This window comes from Oncorhynchus masou, chromosome 14 (genome assembly GCF_036934945.1).
Source record: "Oncorhynchus masou masou isolate Uvic2021 chromosome 14, UVic_Omas_1.1, whole genome shotgun sequence".
NCBI lineage: Eukaryota > Metazoa > Chordata > Actinopteri > Salmoniformes > Salmonidae > Oncorhynchus > Oncorhynchus masou.
In genome coordinates, this window is record NC_088225.1 from 20,196,708 (window position 1) to 20,213,171 (window position 16,464).

Genomic DNA, 16,464 nt, shown 5'->3' on the forward strand with positions numbered 1-16,464 from the left:
GGCAGCCCCAGCATTATACAGTATTATTATGATACAGAGTATGGAGGCAGCCCCAGCATTATACAGTATTATTATGGTACAGAGTATACAGAGTATGGAGGCAGCCCCAACATTATACAGTATTATTATGATACAGAGTATGGAGGCAGCCCCAGCATTATACAGTATTATTATGGTACAGAGTATGGAGGCAGCCCCAACATTATACAGTATAATTATGGTACAGAGTATGGAGGAAGTCCCAACATTATACAGTATTATTATGGTACAGAGTATGGAGGCAACCCCAACATTATACAGTATTATTATGGTACAGAGTATGGAGGCAACCCCAACATTATACAGTATTATTATGGTACAGAGTATGGAGGCAGCCCCAGCATTATACAGTATAATTATGATACAGAGTATGGAGGCAGCCCCAACATTATACAGTATTATTATGATACAGAGTATGGAGGCAGCCCCAACATTATACAGTATAATTATGGTACAGAGTATGGAGGCAGCCCCAACATTATACAGTATAATTATGGTACAGAGTATGGAGGCAACCCCAACATTATACAGTATTATTATGGTACAGAGTATGGAGGCAACCCCAACATTATACAGTATTATTATGGTACAGAGTATGGAGGCAGCCCCAGCATTATACAGTATTATTATGATACAGAGTATGGAGGCAGCCCCAACATTATACAGTATAATTATGGTACAGAGTATGGAGGCAGCCCCAACATTATACAGTATTATTATGATACAGAGTATGGAGAAAACAGCCCCACATTATACAGTATAATTATGGTACAGAGTATGGAGGCAGCCCCAACATTATACAGTATTATTATGATACAGAGTATGGAGGCAGCCCCAACATTATACAGTATTATTATGGACAGAGTATGGAGGCAGCCCCAACATTATACAGTATTATTATGGTACAGAGTATGGAGGCAGCCCCAACATTATACAGTATTATTATGATACAGAGTATGGAGGCAGCTCCAACATTATACAGTATTATTATGGACAGAGTATGGAGGCAGCCCCAACATTATACAGTATTATTATGGTACAGAGTATGGAGGCAGCCCCAACATTATACAGTATTATTATTATGGTACAGAGTATGGAGGCAGCCCCAACATTATACAGTATTATTATGATACAGAGTATGGAGGCAGCCCCAGCATTATACAGTATTATTATGGTACAGAGTATGGAGGCAGCCCCAACATTATACAGTATAATTATGGTACAGAGTATGGAGGAAGTCCCAACATTATACAGTATTATTATGGTACAGAGTATGGAGGCAACCCCAACATTATACAGTATTATTATGGTACAGAGTATGGAGGCAACCCCAACATTATACAGTATTATTATGGTACAGAGTATGGAGGCAGCCCCAGCATTATACAGTATAATTATGATACAGAGTATGGAGGCAGCCCCAACATTATACAGTATTATTATGGTACAGAGTATGGAGGCAGCCCCAGCATTATACAGTATTATTATGATACAGAGTATGGAGGCAGCCCCAACATTATACAGTATTATTATGATACAGAGTATGGAGGCAGCCCCAGCATTATACAGTATTATTATGATACAGAGTATGGAGGCAGCTCCAACATTATACAGTATTATTATGGTACAGAGTATGGAGGCAGCCCCAACATTATACAGTATTATTATGATACAGAGTATGGAGGCAGCCCCAACATTATACAGTATTATTATGATACAGAGTATGGAGGCAGCCCCAACATTATACAGTATTATTATGATACAGAGTATGGAGGCAGCCCCAGCATTATACAGTATTATTATGGTACAGAGTATGGAGGCAGCCCCAACATTATACAGTATTATTATGATACAGAGTATGGAGGCAGCCCCAGCATTATACAGTATTATTATGGTACAGAGTATGGAGGCAGCCCCAACATTATACAGTATTATTATGGTACAGAGTATGGAGGCAGCCCCAACATTATACAGTATTATTATGGTACAGAGTATGGAGGCAGCCCCAACATTATACAGTATTATTATGATACAGAGTATGGAGGCAGCCCCAGCATTATACAGTATTATTATGGTACAGAGTATGGAGGCAGCTCCAGCATTATACAGTATTATTATGGTACAGAGTATGGAGGCAGCCCCAGCATTATACAGTATTATTATGATACAGAGTATGGAGGCAGCCCCAACATTATACAGTATTATTATGGTACAGAGTATGGAGGCAGCCCCAGCATTATACAGTATTATTATGATACAGAGTATGGAGGCAGCCCCAGCATTATACAGTATTATTATGGTACAGAGTATGGAGGCAGCCCCAACATTATACAGTATTATTATGGTACAGAGTATGGAGGCAGCTCCAACATTATACAGTATTATTATGATACAGAGTATGGAGGCAGCCCCAGCATTATACAGTATTATTATGGTACAGAGTATGGAGGCAGCCCCAACATTATACAGTATTATTATGGTACAGAGTATGGAGGCAGCCCCAGCATTATACAGTATTATTATGGTACAGAGTATGGAGGCAGCCCCAGCATTATACAGTATTATTATGGTACAGAGTATGGAGGCAGCGCCAAAATTATACAGTATTATTATGATACAGAGTATGGAGGCAGCCCCAGCATTATACAGTATTATTATGATACAGAGTATGGAGGCAGCCCCAGCATTATACAGTATTATTATGGTACAGAGTATGGAGGCAGCCCCAACATTATACAGTATTATTATGATACAGAGTATGGAGGCAGCCCCAGCATTATACAGTATTATTATGGTACAGAGTATGGAGGCAGCCCCAACATTATACAGTATTATTATGGTACAGAGTATGGAGGCAGCCCCAGCATTATACAGTATTATTATGGTACAGAGTATGGAGGCAGCCCCAGCATTATACAGTATTAGTATGGTACAGAGTATGGAGGCAGCCCCAACATTATACAGTATTATTATGGTACAGAGTATGGAGGCAGCCCCAGCATTAAACAGTATTAGTATGGTACAGAGTATGGAGGCAGCCCCAACATTATACAGTATAATTATGGTACAGAGTATGGAGGCAGCTCCAGCATTATACAGTATTATTATGGTACAGAGTATGGAGGCAGCGCCAAAATTATACAGTATTATTATGATACAGAGTATGGAGGCAGCCCCAACATTATACAGTATTATTATGATACAGAGTATGGAGGCAGCCCCAGCATTATACAGTATTATTATGGTACAGAGTACGGAGGCAGCCCCAACATTATACAGTGTTATTATGATACAGAGTATGGAGGCAGCCCCAGCATTATACAGTATTATTATGGTACAGAGTATGGAGGCAGCGCCAAAATTATACAGTATTATTATGATACAGAGTATGGAGGCAGCCCCAACATTATACAGTATTATTATGGTACAGAGTATGGAGGCAGCCCCAGCATTATACAGTATTATTATGATACAGAGTATGGAGGCAGCCCCAGCATTATACAGTATTATTATGATACAGAGTATGGAGGCAGCCCCAACATTATACAGTATTATTATGATACAGAGTATGGAGGCAGCCCCAACATTATACAGTATTATTATGGTACAGAGTATGGAGGCAGCCCCAGCATTATACAGTATTATTATGATACAGAGTATGGAGGCAGCCCCAACATTATACAGTATTATTATGATACAGAGTATGGAGGCAGCCCCAACATTATACAGTATTATTATGATACAGAGTATGGAGGCAGCCCCAACATTATACAGTATTATTATGGTACAGAGTATGGAGGCAGCCCCAACATTATACAGTATAATTATGGTACAGAGTATGGAGGCAACCCCAACATTATACAGTATTATTATGGTACAGAGTATGGAGGCAACCCCAACATTATACAGTATTATTATGGTACAGAGTATGGAGGCAGCCCCAGCATTATACAGTATTATTATGATACAGAGTATGGAGGCAGCCCCAACATTATACAGTATAATTATGGTACAGAGTATGGAGGCAGCCCCAACATTATACAGTATTATTATGATACAGAGTATGGAGAAAACCCCAACATTATACAGTATAATTATGGTACAGAGTATGGAGGCAGCCCCAACATTATACAGTATTATTATGATACAGAGTATGGAGGCAGCCCCAACATTATACAGTATTATTATGGAACAGAGTATGGAGGCAGCCCCAACATTATACAGTATTATTATGGTACAGAGTATGGAGGCAGCCCCAACATTATACAGTATTATTATGATACAGAGTATGGAGGCAGCTCCAACATTATACAGTATTATTATGATACAGAGTATGGAGGCAGCTCCAACATTATACAGTATTATTATGGTACAGAGTATGGAGGCAGCCCCAACATTATACAGTATTATTATGGTACAGAGTATGGAGGCAGCCCCAACATTATACAGTATTATTATGATACAGAGTATGGAGGCAGCCCCAGCATTATACAGTATTATTATGGTACAGAGTATGGAGGCAGCCCCAACATTATACAGTATAATTATGGTACAGAGAATGGAGGAAGTCCCAACATTATACAGTATTATTATGGTACAGAGTATGGAGGCAACCCCAACATTATACAGTATTATTATGGTACAGAGTATGGAGGCAACCCCAACATTATACAGTATTATTATGGTACAGAGTATGGAGGCAGCCCCAGCATTATACAGTATAATTATGATACAGAGTATGGAGGCAGCCCCAACATTATACAGTATTATTATGGTTCAGAGTATGGAGGCAGCCCCAGCATTATACAGTATTATTATGATACAGAGTATGGAGGCAGCTCCAACATTATACAGTGTTATTATGGTACAGAGTATGGAGGCAGCCCCAGCATTATACAGTATTATTATGATACAGAGTATGGAGGCAGCTCCAACATTATACAGTATTAGTATGGTACAGAGTATGGAGGCAGCCCCAACATTATACAGTATTATTATGATACAGAGTATGGAGGCAGCCCCAACATTATACAGTATTATTATGATACAGAGTATGGAGGCAGCCCCAACATTATACAGTATTATTATGATACAGAGTATGGAGGCAGCCCCAGCATTATACAGTATTATTATGGTACAGAGTACGGAGGCAGCCCCAACATTATACAGTGTTATTATGATACAGAGTATGGAGGCAGCCCCAGCATTATACAGTATTATTATGGTACAGAGTATGGAGGCAGCCCCAACATTATACAGTATTATTATGGTACAGAGTATGGAGGCAGCCCCAACATTATACAGTATTATTATGGTACAGAGTATGGAGGCAGCTCCAACATTATACAGTATTATTATGATACAGAGTATGGAGGCAGCCCCAGCATTATACAGTATTATTATGGTACAGAGTATGGAGGCAGCTCCAGCATTAAACAGTATTATTATGGTACAGAGTATGGAGGCAGCCCCAGCATTATACAGTATTATTATGATACAGAGTATGGAGGCGACCCCAACATTATACAGTATTATTATGGTACAGAGTATGGAGGCAGCCCCAACATTATACAGTATTATTATGATACAGAGTATGGAGGCAGCTCCAGCATTAAACAGTATTAGTATGGTACAGAGTATGGAGGCAGCCCCAACATTATACAGTATTATTATGGTACAGAGTATGGAGGCAGCTCCAACATTATACAGTATTATTATGATACAGAGTATGGAGGCAGCTCCAGCATTAAACAGTATTATTATGGTACAGAGTATGGAGGCGACCCCAACATTATACAGTATTATTATGGTACAGAGTATGGAGGCAGCCCCAGCATTAAACAGTATTATTATGGTACAGAGTATGGAGGCAGCTCCAGCATTATACAGTATTATTATGGTACAGAGTATGGAGGCAGCGCCAAAATTATACAGTATTATTATGATACAGAGTATGGAGGCAGCCCCAGCATTATACAGTATTATTATGATACAGAGTATGGAGGCAGCCCCAGCATTATACAGTATTATTATGGTACAGAGTATGGAGGCAGCCCCAACATTATACAGTATTATTATGATACAGAGTATGGAGGCAGCCCCAGCATTATACAGTATTATTATGGTACAGAGTATGGAGGCAGCCCCAGCATTATACAGTATTAGTATGGTACAGAGTATGGAGGCAGCCCCAACATTATACAGTATTATTATGGTACAGAGTATGGAGGCAGCCCCAGCATTATACAGTATTAGTATGGTACAGAGTATGGAGGCAGCCCCAACATTATACAGTATAATTATGGTACAGAGTATGGAGGCAGCTCCAGCATTATACAGTATTATTATGGTACAGAGTATGGAGGCAGCCCCAAAATTATACAGTATTATTATGATACAGAGTATGGAGGCAGCCCCAACATTATACAGTATTATTATGATACAGAGTATGGAGGCAGCCCCAGCATTATACAGTATTATTATGGTACAGAGTATGGAGGCAGCCCCAACATTATACAGTATTATTATGATACAGAGTATGGAGGCAGCCCCAGCATTATACAGTATTATTATGGTAAGAGTATGGAGGCAGCCCCAACATTATACAGTATTATTATGGTACAGAGTATGGAGGCAGCCCCAGCATTATACAGTATTATTATGGTACAGAGTATGGAGGCAGCCCCAGCATTATACAGTATTATTATGGTACAGAGTATGGAGGCAGCCCCAGCATTATACAGTATTATTATGATACAGAGTATGGAGGCAGCCCCAGTAGTATTATTATGATACAGAGTATGGAGGCAGCCCCAACATTATACAGTATTATTATGATACAGAGTATGGAGGCAGCCCCAACATTATACAGTATTATTATGGTACAGAGTATGGAGGCAGCCCCAACATTATACAGTATTATTATGGTACAGAGTATGGAGGCAGCCCCAGCATTATACAGTGTTATTATGGTACAGAGTATGGAGGCAGCCCCAGCATTATACAGTATTATTATGATACAGAGTATGGAGGCAACCCCAGCATTATACAGTATTATTATGGTACAGAGTATGGAGGCAGCCCCAGCATTATACAGTATTATTATGGTACAGAGTATGGAGGCAGCCCCAACATTATACAGTGTTGTTATGGTACAGAGTATGGAGGCAGCCCCAGCATTATACAGTATTATTATGGTACAGAGTATGGAGGCAGCCCCAACATTATACAGTGTTATTATGATACAGAGTATGGAGGCAGCCCCAGCATTATACAGTATTATTATGGTACAGAGTATGGAGGCAGCCCCAACATTATACAGTATTATTATGGTACAGAGTATGGAGGCAGCCCCAGCATTATACAGTATTATTATGGTACAGAGTATGGAGGCAGCCCCAGCATTATACAGTATTATTATGGTACAGAGTATGGAGGCAGCCCCAGCATTATACAGTATTATTATGATACAGAGTATGGAGGCAGCCCCAGCATTATACAGTATTATTATGATACAGAGTATGGAGGCAGCCCCAACATTATACAGTATTATTATGATACAGAGTATGGAGGCAGCCCCAACATTATACAGTATTATTATGGTACAGAGTATGGAGGCAGCCCCAGCATTATACAGTATTATTATGGTACAGAGTATGGAGGCAGCCCCAGCATTATACAGTATTATTATGGTACAGAGTATGGAGGCAGCCCCAGCATTATACAGTATTATTATGATACAGAGTATGGAGGCAGCCCCAGCATTATACAGTATTATTATGGTACAGAGTATGGAGGCAGCCCCAGCATTATACAGTATTATTATGGTACAGAGTATGGAGGCAGCCCCAGCATTATACAGTGTTATTATGGTACAGAGTATGGAGGCAGCCCCAGCATTATACAGTATTATTATGGTACAGAGTATGGAGGCAGCCCCAACATTATACAGTGTTGTTATGGTACAGAGTATGGAGGCAGCCCCAGCATTATACAGTATTATTATGGTACAGAGTATGGAGGCAGCCCCAACATTATACAGTGTTGTTATGATACAGAGTATGGAGGCAGCCCCAACATTATACAGTATTATTATGATACAGAGTATGGAGGCAGCTCCAACATTATACAGTATTAGTATGGTACAGAGTATGGAGGCAGCCCCAACATTATACAGTGTTATTATGGTACAGAGTATGGAGGCAGCTCCAACATTATACAGTATTATTATGGTACAGAGTATGGAGGCAGCCCCAACATTATACAGTGTTATTATGATACAGAGTATGGAGGCAGCCCCAGCATTATACAGTATTATTATGGTACAGAGTATGGAGGCAGCCCCAACATTATACAGTATTATTATGGCACAGAGTATGGAGGCAGCCCCAACATTATACAGTATTATTATGATACAGAGTATGGAGGCAGCCCCAACATTATACAGTATTATTATGATACAGAGTATGGAGGCAGCCCCAGCATTATACAGTATAATTATGGTACAGAGTATGGAGGCAGCTCCAACATTATACAGTATTATTATGGTACAGAGTATGGAGGCAGCTCCAACAATATACAGTATTATTATGGTACAGAGTATGGAGGCAACCCCAGCATTATACAGTATAATTATGGTACAGAGTATGGAGGCAGCTCCAACAATATACAGTATTATTATGGTACAGAGTATGGAGGCAACCCCAGCATTATACAGTATAATTATGGTACAGAGTATGGAGGCAGCTCCAACAATATACAGTATTATTATGGTACAGAGTATGGAGGCAGCTCCAACAATATACAGTATTATTATGGTACAAAGTATGGAGGCAACCCCAGCATTATACAGTATAATTATGGTACAGAGTATGGAGGCAGCTCCAGCATTATACAGTATTATTATGATACAGAGTATGGAGGCAGCTCCAGCATTATACAGTATTATTATGATACAGAGTATGGAGGCAGCCCCAACATTATACAGTATAATTATGATACAGAGTATGGAGGCAGCTCCAACATTATACAGTATTAGTATGGTACAGAGTATGGAGGCAGCCCCAACATTATACAGTATAATTATGGTACAGAGAATGGAGGCAGCCCCAGCATTATACAGTATTATTATGGTACAGAGTATGGAGGCAGCTCCAACATTATACAGTATTATTATGGTACAGAGTATGGAGGCTGCCCCAACATTATACAGTATTATTATGGTACAGAGTATGGAGGCAGCCCCAGCATTATACAGTATAATTATGGTACAGAGTATGGAGGCAGCTCCAGCATTATACAGTATTATTATGGTACAGAGTATGGAGGCAGCCCCAGCATTATACAGTATTATTATGATACAGAGTATGGAGGCAGCCCCAACATTATACAGTATTATTATGGTACAGAGTATGGAGGCAGCCCCAACATTATACAGTATAATTATGGTACAGAGAATGGAGGCAGCCCCAGCATTATACAGTATTATTATGGTACAGAGTATGGAGGCAGCCCCAACATTATACAGTATAATTATGGTACAGAGAATGGAGGCAGCCCCAGCATTATACAGTATTATTATGGTACAGAGTATGGAGGCAGCTCCAACATTATACAGTATTATTATGGTACAGAGTATGGAGGCAGCCCCAACATTATACAGTATTATTATGGTACAGAGTATGGAGGCAGCCCCAGCATTATACAGTATAATTATGGTACAGAGAATGGAGGCAGCTCCAGCATTAAACAGTATTAGTATGGTACAGAGTATGGAGGCAGCTCCAGCATTATACAGTATTATTATGGTACAGAGTATGGAGGCAGCCCCAGCATTATACAGTATTATTATGGTACAGAGTATGGAGGCAGCTCCAACATTATACAGTATTATTATGGTACAGAGTATGGAGGCAGCCCCAACATTATACAGTATTATTATGGTACAGAGTATGGAGGCAGCTCCAACATTATACAGTATTATTATGGTACAGAGTATGGAGGCAGCTCCAGCATTAAACAGCATTAGTATGGTACAGAGTATGGAGGCAGCCCCAGCATTATACAGTATTATTATAGTACAGAGTATGGAGGCAGCTCCAGCATTAAACAGCATTAGTATGGTACAGAGTATGGAGGCAGCTCCAGCATTAAACAGTATTAGTATGGTACAGAGTATGGAGGCAGCTCCAGCATTATACAGTATTAGTATGGTACAGAGTATGGAGGCAGCTCCAGCATTAAACAGCATTATATGGTACAGTATAATTTAAACAGTATTAGTATGGTACAGAGTATGGAGGCAGCTCCAGCATTAAACAGTATTAGTATGGTACAGAGTATGGAGGCAGCTCCAGCATTAAACAGCATTAGTATGGTACAGAGTATGGAGGCAGCTCCAGCATTAAACAGTATTAGTATGGTACAGAGTACTCCCCACTGGATGTTGAGAGGAGAGGAGAGGAGAACACATCAACATATTTCATACATTAAACTGAGACCAGGTGAGGTACAAAACACACTGTTCTGATACACAACATTCCTACTAAGAGACGGGATATGGCTACAGTATCTTATACCTAGCAGAGAGGAAGACCCAACATTACACAATACGAACCCGAGTATTCCCCACTGCATGGTGAGAGAAGAACACACCAACCAACAACATGGGCCAGGAGTCTGCCTAGGTTCTCTACCTCCCTGATAATTTGATTTCTGAATGAAGGCCTGCCTCCTCCGTTCAGCCCAGGCTGTTTAATCTGTCAAGGCTGAGATGCCCACCGTGCCTCAGCTTCAGGGCTAAACATTGTGGATGATTCTGCCTGCCAATTGAAAACCTCAACCAAATTAATTCACATTAAAACTGTTTTTTGTTGTTGTTTACTTTGATGCTAATGTTTACCTACTGGGTGTGTTGGAGGTTTACCCAAAACACTTCACATCAATCAGGAAGCTCATTAGAGCTTTGTGGACTCTGACACCCACAATGCCCCTCTCACCTCCACCACCTCCTCTCTCCCTGCCTCAGATCTGATCACAGACTCCATCTGTATCTCTGTATCACTCTCTTTGTACTATTCTGTCCCTCGTATCAACCATTTGTGCTGCATAATTCTCTGTAATGCTGGATTCCTTATTGGAGAATCACATTAGATGAGTTAATTTACAAGATGTTAAACCCATCTCAGATCTAGATATTGAGCAGCAACAGATCACTTCCTCATAGTGATCAGGGAGAAGCAGACTATGAATATTAGCAGTTTCAATGGCTACTAATCATGTTCCGGTTCTTTCATCCTTTTTACTGAAGTTGCTGGGAAATGACTGACAACACAGCTCTTAGCTCCCTCAGTAGATGGCTACTGGAGAACTTATTTGTATTGCGTTTAATCTTTTTAATGAAATGATCTTATTAACACTGTTCTAGCTAGCTATTTGTGTAGGTAGCTATCAAGTAACCCCAATGAGCCAGAAGGAGCTGGAGCGTTGGAAGAGAAAATAGCAGAGATGTGGGTGAGATTGAATGAGGGATGATGGGGGAAGGCGACAGTCAAAAAGAGACAAAAAGCTCTCATTTGTATGACAATACCAGACTTTGCTCCAAGCCCCACTGAGACTGGCTGCTGTGATGAGACTGTCTCATTCCACTCTAAACAATTCAGCCAAGCAAGTCATACTGTGGGGGAGATTCCTTTCCCTCTGTGTGTGTCATAAACTGTGTGTGTCATAAACTGTGTGTGTCTGTGTGTGTGTGTCATCCAACCTCAGACTGGCAAGTGGGTGTTGGAACGAAACATTGGCACTTGAATAGATTGCCATGCCATAGTGAGCGCCAAGTAAGAAGGCTGCACAGACATTATTCTTGTTGTGTATAGACAACCATCAAACAAACACTTGATGAAGTATTTAGCTCTGGGTTGTGTACAAATGGTCCATCAAGTGCTTGATTCAAGACCATCACTGCTGTACTAATGAAAGGAAAATATCCTTGTCACCGCTCACATGGAACAACCAATGAGGGAGCAAGTCCAGCTCCCTTCACCTGACCTATACGATGATGATAGGTCAAACAAGCGAGGGAAGCAATTGTAAAGGTTCACTCTGAGCTGAAAGGCAATAATCGGCAGAAAATAACAAGGGTTTACAGCTGTACTTCAAGCTGTAAACCCTTGTCTGTTGTGGTGATCATTGCATTTCATCTCAGGATGAACGTGTATAATACTTGTGTCATACCTGCTGACAGAAGGGACTGTCTGTAACAATAGTGTTCACTGATAGTTGACAAATGAATCTTTTTAGCATATCACAGCATAAACCATAAAATATCACCACTGCTGTAGTTAAATTCAGAATTCAGAATCCAGACGAGAGGCCTTGAGCGGCCTTGTAAGCCGCCTGATCTCGCGAGCTTACAGGAATGTTTGCTATGAGGCTACTTCAGTGGAAGTCTGAGTAGAGTGTTTGTGGTGTGTGAAGACAAGAGGCACTCCAGCAATCAAAACAAACATGGAAAGGGGAGGAAAGGGGAGGAAAGGGGAGGAGGGAGTTCAAGAAGGGTAAAGTAACGACATGGAACTATGTGTTGAGGAAATAGTGAAGGGGAAGAGGGTCCATGAGCGACAGAGTGAGTGGAGGGGGAGTTAAAGGGCTCAGTAATGTGTGTTTTCCCAGAGCACAATGTGTGTGTATGTGAAAAAAAGATAACTTACGCGTGCAAGATGTGTGAACATGTGTGACTATGTACGTAGATGTGTGAACATTCTCTGGTTGTGTGTGTGTGTGTAAGTATGTGATATGTATGTGTGCGTGTGTGCATATGTAAGCATGTGTGTGAGGATCCTAGTGTGAGTATGTACGTGTTTGTTTGTTTCTGTGTGTGTGTGTGTGTGTGTGTGTGTGTGTGTGTGTGTGTGTGTGTGTGTGTGTGTGTGTGTGTGTGTGTGTGTGTGTGTGTGTGTGTGTGTGTGTGTGTGTGTGTGTGTGTGTGTGTGTGTGTGTGTGTGTGTGTGTAAGTGGGAGAGTGTTGAAGCATTGATTAATAGAGCAAACATTGTGACATGCAGGACAAACTGTCTGTGATTCAGCCTGGGAATTAAGCTGTCTGTCACCATTAATCAGCCGACTCTCCTGCACCGAGTCCATTTTTACCTGGTAATACTCCCACAGCCATTGGGATCAACACCATGAATCAGGATAGGATAAAATGCCCTGCATCCCTCCTTCTCGCTTTCATTCTGTCTCTGTCTTTCGCTCACTTTTTTTCTCACTAACTCTCTCTCACATGACCACACACACACACACACACACACACACACACACACACACACACACACACACACACACACACACACACACACACACACACACACACACACACACACACACACACACACACACACACACTCAAACCCTTACATTCCCATCACCACACCAGCTTCAAACATCATTTAGTCACTTTTCTCTTATTGAAACCCAGTCCCATTGAATAGGAGTGGCACTCAGTTCCAACTGCTGGGTGTGTGATTAGAGGAGGGTTATGTACGTATGTGTGTGTGCGTGTGTGCGTGTGTGTGTGTGTGTGTGTGTGTGTGTGTGTGTGTGTGTGTGTGTGTGTGTGTGTGTGTGTGTGTGTGTGTGTGTGTGTGTGTGTGTGTGTGTGTGTGTGTGTGTGTGTGTGTGTGTGTGTGTGTGTGTGTGTGTGTGTGTGTGTGTGTGTGTGCGTGAGAGAGAGAGAGAGTGTGTGAGAGAGTGTCTGCTGCCACATTCACCAAAGAGGAGTGCAGAGTGAACATGAAGAGATCCCACTGTGTCGCTCTGAGCAGCACTGTGCCTGCTGAAGCATTTGGAGTGATGAGCACCCAGCCATCTCCACTACAGCAGGGAATACATTATACATAAGTAGTACAACAATGTGCTCTCTCTGGGAGCAGCAGTTGAAGCACATCTGCTCAGTGTTCCTGGAAGCTCTCAGCCATGCAGACAATGGAGACAGTCCCAATGTTTATGGCCCTCATGTTCCCCACTTAATGTCCACTTTGTTTCTGTCATATGCATTTTCCATCCTCCTCCTCAGACATTTGGCTACGGTGTTTTAGTTAATACCAAGAAGACTGATCTTCTACTCTTTCCAGGGGTTGGATGGACAGATATCTATGTAGATCACATTCTAACTGCATTCCGAAGAAAGGAAAGGGCCTCACTGTGCTAAAGACAACCTTGACTTTCACCACTGAACTGTAACCAGGATGTATCTTTCTCCCCATCTGAGTGAGGTTACACATTACAAGAGGCTACTGGTGAGAGGATGACCATGCACAGACCACAAGGCCTGTACTTCACACTTAACAATAAGACCTTTGGGAGTTCATGGGAAATAATAGTATTGTAAGTGAAGCTAGGGTCCTTTTCAGCTCTGAGAGACAAATACGATTATAACACCCCATTTGTGACATATCTCAGATATAGTTTCAGTAATGTTATAGCATGACTGTTTATTTTTGCGACCAGGGCCAATCAACCGTAGTATTACTGCCTCTGTAGTATTGGATAATGTTGATTAAATGGAAGCCTTCTTCAACACTTTTTTATTCTGAACAAAAATATAAATGCAACATGCAACAATTTCAAAGATTTTACTGAGTTATGGTTCATAGGAGGAAATCAGTCAATTGAAACACATTCATTTGGCCCTAATCTATGTATTTCACATGACTGGGCAGGAGCGCAGCCATGAGTGGGTCTGGGAGGGCATAGGCCCACCCCATGGGAGCCAAGTCCACCCACTGGGGAGTCAGGCCCAGCCAATCAGGATGAGTTTTCCACACAAAAGGGCTTTATTACAGACAGAACTACTCCTCGGCCGGATGTGGAGGTCCTGGGCTGGCGTGGTTACATGTGGTCTGCGGTTGTGAGGCCAGTTGGATGTACTGCCAAATTCTCTAAAACGACGTTGTCGGCCACTGATGATCAAGATATGAACATTCAATTCTCTGGCAACAGCTCTGTTGGGCATTCCTGCAGTCAGCATGCCAATTGCACACTCCCTCAACACTTGAGACATCTGTGGTATTTTATTGTCCCCAACACAAGGTGCACCTGTGTAATGATCATGCTGTTTAATCAGCTTCTTGATATGCCACATCTGTCTGGTGGATGGATTATCTTGGCAAAGGAGAAATGCTCACCAAGAGGCATGTAAACAAATTTGTGCACCAAATTTGAGAGAAATAAGCTTTTTGTACATATGGAACATTTCTGGGATCTTTTATTTCACCTCATGAACAATGGGACCAACACTTTACATGTGCGTTCATATTTTTGTTCAGTACATATAGTCTTCTTAAATGATGTGATTTTAAACACCCACTCAGGAGGAAGACCACAAGCAAGTGTTTTGGTGCAGGTTAGTGTTTTTCGTCATGAATTTTGACTTTGCAGCTGGCCTATCTATCGCAAATCGCTCAGTTATGCCTCCAGGACAAAACTCAGTCCAAAAAAAACGTGAACCTGCTATTTTGGTCCTCATTTCTCACCTCCCAACCAGGGGTCCAGTTGTGAAATGGTGGATCAGTATTGCATTAGTCCCTATAATGAAATATCCACACCAAGTGTGGCAAGCATACTCCTATTAATAAATATGTATGGGGAAACCATAACAAATACATTATCCTGAAAATGGATGGTTAAGTACAGGTTAACAGACACTCTTGGTAGGGCCATATGTTCTGCTTTTGGAACAGCCCTGACCATACCTAGCCTGGCTAAAGAAAGGGAGCATGATAAGTCAACCCAATCTAAGGCTTGATCAATAATAGATAGGTGGTATAATGACTAAATTAATGGCTGCCAGAGGCTGACATTACTACCTAATTATTAACACTTTCCCAAATATACGTTCATAATTATAAATATCAAAATGGATTTGACATGCCTGACTTCCACCCATGGACAATATGCATAGCTGAAAAAACCTAATGCCTATGCAAGCACACGCATGCACACACACATAAGCATTAACATGGAGTCTGTGCATTTAGTTCAGTCTTTTCCATTATGAAACCTGTTGCTGCTGCACAGTGGCTCGTTGTAGCCTATCCTCTTTCACAGCGCCATCAACAGAGCCAGATCAATAAAAATGACATTATTACAGTAGCATACGTGCTCTTTTTTTGGTTGCGATGGCAACGTAAAGACGAATTTCTTAGCTTAGTGAGGGACTGCAAATGACGATTATTTTAACTTGTGAGCAACTACAGGGTACCATGGGTAGGCTAGATTGTTGTGCGCCAACACAGGTTTCTTCAGGATAAACAAGTTGGAATAGATGTCCTACCTGTCATCAGCCTGCCAGTCACCCAGCAACAGGTCTCGGAACCGGTACCGTGGAGGCAGCGGGAGCACCTCCTTCTCCAGCTCTACCACTACCAT

General features: G+C 41.4%; 1 pseudogene; it reads right to left on the reverse strand.

Moving 5' to 3' along the window:
• The window catches only part of LOC135553825 (potassium channel subfamily T member 2-like), a 98,362-nt pseudogene extending 81,898 nt beyond the window's left edge, over positions 1 to 16,464 (reverse strand).